The following is an 8,240-nucleotide window of genomic DNA, read 5'->3' on the forward strand; positions in this document are numbered from 1 at the left end:
TATTTGCGTGCGAGGCTCTTTTCCAGTCCCTCCTTTGATAGATTCTGAAGTTCAAATTATGAAAGTCTATTTAAAATGACTTTTCATGTTATAAACTGCGTTAGAACGTGTCAGAGTGAACAGGTGAACAAAATTGTACATCACTTATAACATGTAAAATGCCATGTGAGCAATTTTTGAGAAGTTTTATTTTAAAATTTTATGAGGGGGGTGGGAAACTGGAAAAGCACCGCGTGCGACAACAAATTAACTCCTAACTTAGGTTTTAAACTTTTGTGAACCAAAGTCAAAGACTCTTAAGAGCAGGGTTAAGCATATACACTGATTTCTTATAAAAACGCGATGGGTTTAAGAAAATTGTAAAGAATGGGACAACAATGTAAATTTTCAATTATTTGTTATTTTTTCTCAATGAGATGAAATTCTTTATCTGCAAAGAAGCTAGTCTGAATATTCGCATTTGGACAATTTAGTTTCATTCTCAGGGAAGACTTCTTGGTTCCAATCGCATTTAGACTAAGTGCCGATTGGACTAAATCCGCCTCCAACTGTTCCTTGTTCCAGTAACAGACGCATCATGGCCTCGTTCTCTTCCTTAGTTTGCTCTTTCACTGACTCACTCCACGATCCCCTCGATTCAACATCAACTGGCTTTTCCAACTCTCGAGGCTGCGTGAAATAACAAATTGCCCATTAAAATCACAAATTCCAAAGTTTTTTGAGTTATGAGTGGAATGAAATAACTTAATGCTCTTGAAGAAATATTCTGGCAAATTTATGATTAGTTTTATCAGTGACGATGCGCACATGTTTTTTTAGATTTTAAAAATGCGCATGGTGCAGTTTTGATACCAAAAAATGGCAGTCAGAAAGCAATTACCAGCAAAAACTATGAATACTCAATTTTTGTCAAAAAAAACCAAAACACAGGAAGCATAGCGGAAAAAAAGGTCCATCACTGATTTTTTCTTAATATTTTCTTTTCGATAAAACGAATTTAATTTTAAATCAATAACTTGGCAAACGAATCTGCTCAATAGAGAAAGAATTACAAGTGAAAGTGATGTTCTTGTCCGTTCCGCTATGAGGGGATGTAAAAAAGGCCTTAAATAAATTGATAAAAGTGAAAGTGCGATTATCTGTGAAAAATTAAAAAGAGCTTATCGAAAAACAAAAATAATCAAAAAAAATATGTAATTTTCTTGTTTTGTTTCTAGATTTTTCATTTCTGAAAAGCCTTGTAAAGATTCAAAAAACAACATGACTTGAAAAACAACTATTTTTCTCATTTTTCCGTATTTTATTTGTTAATAAATTCCGTATTATGGGGCTGCTCGCTAGCTTGAACTATTCAAAATACGACCAAAACTCAAAAAGTTTAAACCGGTTTGCATCTAAAATAAAACTTTTTTGAATACTCCTAAGATTAGGTCCGAATAACGACTGCAAATTGTTCAATGAGCTTTTTAACTCAAATCTTATAACTCGACATCGGAAAACAAAGAAATGAAAAAATAGATTTCCAGAAAAGGAAAAGTACTCACCTCTGTTCCTGTCCCACCAGCAGCTCTGTGAGAGATTCCTTTACCTTCTACAACAAAATACTAATTCCATTTGTTTTCCTAATAACTTAACAATTCAAAACTGCTCACTTTTTCTGCAAAAAACCATGCATGTTCAAACTATCCAATGTTTTTTAAAAAAGTGTTGTACTATTAAAATTAAACATAAATTGAGAAACTTTGAGTCCTTATAATTGTTAAAATTCCTTGTTAAGCGTACATTTGTTCATTTCAGATGAATTTTTGAGATACATCTGCGAGCACAAAATCCTATCTCGGCATGTTTTGTTAGCACGTTTTAATAATTTGAAAGAATATAAAAGAAAGATGGCCCAAACTGACAGTTTTGAACCTTCCAACTAACATATTTCCTAGTCAATTGTATATAACGACAAAATTTACATTATTTCGATTGTCTCTTAAATGGTACCAATGTTTTTTTGAAAAATTGATTGTTTAATTTCATTTTTTGTACTGTGGACTTCAATTATTATGTGTTAACATGTGAGACGTTTAAGTTAAAAAAATACTACCTTAGATTACACATTCGTTTTTTCATTCGGAACTATTTTGTATGTGGTATTTATAATTATTATTTGGTGGTCGTTGAGATAAAATTGGTAATGTTTCTAAGCAACATGAAGTACTTATCGAACATGAAGAAATTATTAATTTTTCACAGAACTCGATTGCAGGTCAAATTTCTTTTAATTTTAAACAAATGAAGTCAAAATCTTTGTTGGGGTCTCAATTTTGTTTCGATATGACTATTGCTGTGATCGCTAAAATTGTTTTGATTGAAAGGACCACACCTATCACATTTTTTTCTGCACTGCTAGTGTCACAAGATTTGTTAATTGAAGTGTAAGGTTTTAGGAGACGTTATTGGAAATAAATATATTTTTTTCTCAATTCGTAGCAAAAAAAAACTAAATTTTAGTAAAACAAACGCTCAAAAGTTCCAGCAGTTTGTACTGATACAAAACGGAAATTATGGATGATTTTTCTGACAGGTTTTTAAATGAAAAAAAAAAAAAACTGTAGAAATTGTTAGATTCTTGACTTGAGTCGAAAGGAAGTTCCAAGTTTTTTCCTTAAATAATGTTTCATGTAGATACAAAATTAAGCGTATGATAACAGATCGCATCATTCGGACTAATTGAGTTTCTTCTCTTTAATTTGAAACAATTTCTGAGCAGAGGTACTTTCCAAGAAGTCCTATTGAAAGTTTGAAATCCTCGAGCGCTTTCAAAAATCCAAGTTTTTATATGTCAAAATTTTGAACATTGGCAACTTTCATCTTTGAATTAAGAGCAAAAAATTAGAAATGCGAACAAAGTTTTTTGATGAAACTGTTGGGCAAAAGCTGATTGTGTTTCGATTACAATGTTGGAAGAAAAAAACTGGAGCTTCAAAACTTTTTGAGTAGGAAACAAAGACATTTTTATGAGTTGAAACTTACCAGTCAAACAACATGACTGAATCATAACAACCACAGCTAAAAAAGCTGCAAGAAAAAACATAACTTTTCTCTTTGTTTCGTACGAAAAAATGAAAGTATTTGAACGAAAATTATTTTTATCGGAAAATTCAATATTTTTTACCCGGTTTCTTCAAGCATAACCAATTTTAAAGAACTGAGTTAGGATCAATTATAATAGGAAACAAGGTCCAGACGAGTAAACTAGTTTAGTTCGCCGCAAGTTCTATCGTTGTTCTCCTATAAATTAGTGTCAACATGTTTCGAAACGAGTCAAAACTTGAACTCGTTTAAGTGCTTGCCATTTAATGATTGTTTTTTTTTGACTTCGCAAATTCTCACACTATGGAAATTTTCAATAGTTTTTGAGGCTAACTTGTTTACGAAAATTTGTTGTTTGTCGAACTGGTTGAAAAAATGAATTGTTGAGGTAATGTTGAGCTGCAAATCTTTTGATATGCTATTCCGGAAATGAATTGAATTGTTGTAGAACTTTTATTTAAAAAATAATAAAAGAACTAATTTTTGCGTCCGATAACCAAAGTTAAATTTTGAGACCCCAATTTTTTTTTTAATGATCGAACGTGAAATATCTACTGAGTGTTTGAAACCTGACGACAAACGAACCCTTCAGATTACAGACACAAATACTTGCTAGAAAATGAAGTCTCAGAAGACGGACGAGGTCGGAGTATCGAACTGAATGACGATGCACGAACTAAAAAGTTGACGATTATGCATTCAACTGAAATGTTTCATGCATTAAAAGATTCTGTTTGGACATATGTTGTTTTGACTGGTTTTTTAAATAATGCAAAAACTGGTAGCGAAACTGGTAGCGCAAAAACTGGTAGCGTTTTTTTCAAAATTTTTCAAAACCTCAAAATATAAAAGATTATTGCGTTATAAAGTGCGTTAGAAGGTGTCAGAGTGAACAGGTGAACAAATTTGTACAGCATTTATAACATGTAAAATGCCGTGTGAACAGTTTTTGAATATTTTTTTTTGTAATTTTACGAGGGGGGTGGGAAACTGGAAAAGAGCCGCGTGCGACAAGAAATTAACTCCTGACTTAGGTTTTAAACTTTTTTGAACCAAAGACAAAGACACCTAAGAGCAGGGTTAAGCAATACACTGATTGCTTACAAAACGAGATGGGTTTTAGAAAAAAGTGTAAAGAATGGGACAACAATGTAAATTTTCAATTATTTGTTATTTATTCTCAATGAGATAAAAAAATTTTATCTGCAAAGAAGCCAGTCTGAATATTCGCAGTTAGACAATTTAGTTTCATTCTCAGCGACCCCGGATTCGAGATGATTCTTGTTGCAGTAACAGAAGTATCATCATCTGCTCTTTCTCTTTCTGAGAATATTCATTCATTACTACATTCCACAGTCCCCTCGACTCAATATCAACTGGCTTTTCCAACTCTCGAGGCTGCGTGAAATTAAAAATTGCTTATTAAAACCACAAATTCCAAAGGTTTTTGAGTTAGGAGTGGAATGAAATAACCTAATGGTCTTGAAGAAATATTCTGGCAAAATTGTGATTAGTTTTATCAGTGACGATGCGCACATGTTTTTTTAGATTTTAAAAATGCGCATGGTGCAGTTTTGATACCAAAAAATGGCAGTCAGAAAGCAATTACCAGCAAAAACTATGAAATAAACTCAATTTTTGTCAAAAAAAAAACCAAAACACAGGAAGCATAGCCGAAAAAAAGGTCCATCACCGACTTTTTCTTTATATTTTCTTTTCGATAAAACGAATTTAATTTTAAATCAATAACTTGGCAAACGAATCTGCTCGATAGAGAAAGAATTACAATTGAAAATGATGTTCTTGTCCGTTCCGCTATGAGCGGATGTAAAAAGGCCTTAAATAAATTGATAAAAAAGTGAAAGTGCGATTATCTGTGAAAAATTTAAAAAAACTTATCGAAAAACAAAATTGATTTAGAAAAATGTGTAATTTTCTTGTTTTATTTCTAGATTTTTTGTTTGTGAAAAGCGTTGTAAAGATTCAAAAAACAACATGACTTGAAAAACAACTATTTTTCTCATTTTTCCGTATTATTCGTTAAAAAATTCCGTATTATGGGGCTGCTCGCTAGCTTGAACTATTCAAAATACGACCAAATTTCAAAAATTTTAAACCGGTTTGCATCTAAGTTAAAACTTTATTGAATACTCCTAAGATAAGGTCCAAATAACGACTGCAAATGATTCAATGAGCTTTTTATTTTTAACTCACATCCTATAACTCGACATCGGAAAACAAAAAAATGAAAAAATAGATTTCCAGAACAGGAAAAGTACTCACCTCTGTTCCTGCCCCACCAGCAGCTCTGTGAGAGATTCCTTTACCTTCTACAACAAAATACTAATGCCATTTGTTTTACTAATAACTTAACAATTCAAAACTGCTCAGTTTTTTTGCAAAAACTATCGAATGGTTTTTAAAAAAAAAAGTGGTGGACTACCAAAATTAAACATAATTTGAGAAACTTTGAGTCCTTATAATTGTTAAAATTCCTTGTTAAGCGTACATTTGTTCATTTAGACAATTTTTGAGATACATCTGCGAGCACCAAATCCTATCGGCACGTTTTGTTAGCACGTTTTAATAATTTGAAAGAATATAAAAGAAAGATGGCCTAAACTGACAGTTTTGAACCCTCCAACTAACATATTTCCTAGTCAATTGTATATAAGGACAAAATTCACATTATTTCGATTGTCTCTTAAATGGTACCAATGTTTTTTTGAAAAATTGATTGTTTAATTTAATTTTTTGTACTGTGGACTTCAATTATTATGTGTTAACATTTGAGACGTTTAAGTTAAAAAATATGACCTTAGATTACCCATTCGTTTTTTCATTCGGAACTATTTTGTATGTGGTAATTATAATTAGTTTTTGGTTGTTGTGATAAAACTGATAATGTGCCTAGGCAATTGTGCAGAACATGAAGAAATTATTATTTTTTCACAGAACTCGATTGCAGGTCAAATTTCTTTTAATTTTAAGCAAATGAAGTCAAAATCTTTGTTAGGGTCTCAATTTTTTTTGATATGACTATTGCTGTGATCGCTAAAATTGTTTTGATTGAAAGGACCACACCTATCACATTTTTTTCTGCACTGCTAGTGTCACAAGATTTGTTAATTGAAGTGTAAGGTTTTAGGAGACGTTATTGGAAATAAATATATTTTTTTCTCAATTCGTAGCAAAAAAAAAATGAATTTTAGTGAAACAAACGCTCAAAAGTTCCAGCAGTTTGTACTGATACAAAACGGAAATTATGGATGATTTTTCTGACAGGCTTTTAAATGAAAAAAATTCCAAGTTTTTTCCTAAAATAATGTTCCATATAGATACAAAATTAAGCTTATGATAATACATCACATCATTCGGACTAATTCAGTTTCTTCTCTTTAATTTGAAACGATTTCTGGGCAGAGGTACTTTCCAAGAATTGCTACTGAAAGTTTGAAATCCTCGAGCGCTTTCAAAAATCCGAGTTTACAGACGTCAAAACTAAAAAAAATTGGCAACTTTCATCTTTGAATTAAGAGAAAAAAATTAGAAATGAGAACAAAGTTTTTTGCTAAAACTGTTGGGCAAAGGCTGATTGTGTTTAGATTACAAGGTTGGAGATTTAAAACTTGGAGATTCAAAAATTTGGAGATTCAAAACTTTATGAGTAGGAAACAAAGACATTTTTATCAGTTGAAGCTTACCAGTCAAACAACATGACTGAATCATAACAACCACAGCTAAAAAAGCTGCAAGAAAAAACATATCTTTTCTCTTTTGTTCGTACGAAAAAATGAAAGTATTTGAACGAAAATTATTTTTATCGGAAAATTCAATATTTTTTACCCGGTTTCTTCAAGCATAACCAATTTTAAAGAACTGAGTTAGGATCAATTATAATAGGAAACAAGGTCCAGACGAGTAAACTAGTTTAGTTCGCCGCAAGTTCTATCGTTGTTCTCCTATAAATTAGTGTCAACATGTTTCGAAACGAGTCAAAACTTGAACTCGTTTAAGTGCTTGCCATTTAATGATTGTTTTTTTTTGACTTCGCAAATTCTCACACTATGGAAATTTTCAATAGTTTTTGAGGCTAACTTGTTTACGAAAATTTGTTGTTTGTCGAACTGGTTGAAAAAATGAATTGTTGAGGTAATGTTGAGCTGCAAATCTTTTGATATGCTATTCCGGAAATGAATTGAATTGTTGTAGAACTTTTATTTAAAAAATAATAAAAGAACTAATTTTTGCATCCGATAACCAAAGTTAAATTTTGAGACCCCAATTTTTTTTTAATGATCGAACGTGAAATATCTACTGAGTGTTTGAAACCTGACGACAAACGAACCCTTCAGATTACAGACACAAATACTTGCTAGAAAATGAAGTCTCAGAAGACGGACGAGGTCGGAGTATCGAACTGAATGACGATGCACGAACTAAAAAGTTGACGATTATGCATTCAACTGAAATGTTTCATGCATTAAAAGATTCTGTTTGGACATATGTTGTTTTGACTGTGTGAAATTTTAAACTATCTGCTTATAAATAATAGATAAAATCTATCTCAAAAGATTGAATTAGAAATTAGTTACGCTTGATTAGTTGCCTTGATAAAGAGTTGACAACTGTAATCTTTCAACAGTACCAAAAGAGTGGCTTTTTTAGTTACTTCATCAACGGTGGTTGGCGGGAGACCTGTACCGACCTTGACCTTTACTGATATCAAATATACGTATAATGGACGGCTCAAACTGACCTTGACTGCCGTACCACAATTACCTCTTCTAAAATTTGTAATACTTCGATATGACAAACTAAGTAAAAGCACTGGTGGCGTTTCAGTTTTTAATTTTCTTAACAGTTTCTCGACTACTCTTTTTTTACAGATTATTTACAAAAACTCTCATGATCTTTTTCGGTGTTGGTGGAGAGGATGAAATCCCCCCCAGATATGTTTTCTACGTTAGGCGGAGTTTGGGCGATGGGTCGTTTGCTTGGTCCTCAGAGATTTCTTCCACCGCGTGTCTGACCGGGCTTCAATAAAGCCGTGTTAGTTTCCTCAGAATTAGTTTCTCGAGGAATTTGAATTTGAATCGTCATCTACGTCGTTTATATCTGGGGAAAGTATCTTTTTCTGCTTCTTCTGTTTGGAA

Source organism: Symsagittifera roscoffensis, chromosome 5 (genome assembly GCF_963678635.1).
Source record: "Symsagittifera roscoffensis chromosome 5, txSymRosc1.1, whole genome shotgun sequence".
Classification (NCBI taxonomy): domain Eukaryota; kingdom Metazoa; phylum Xenacoelomorpha; order Acoela; family Convolutidae; genus Symsagittifera; species Symsagittifera roscoffensis.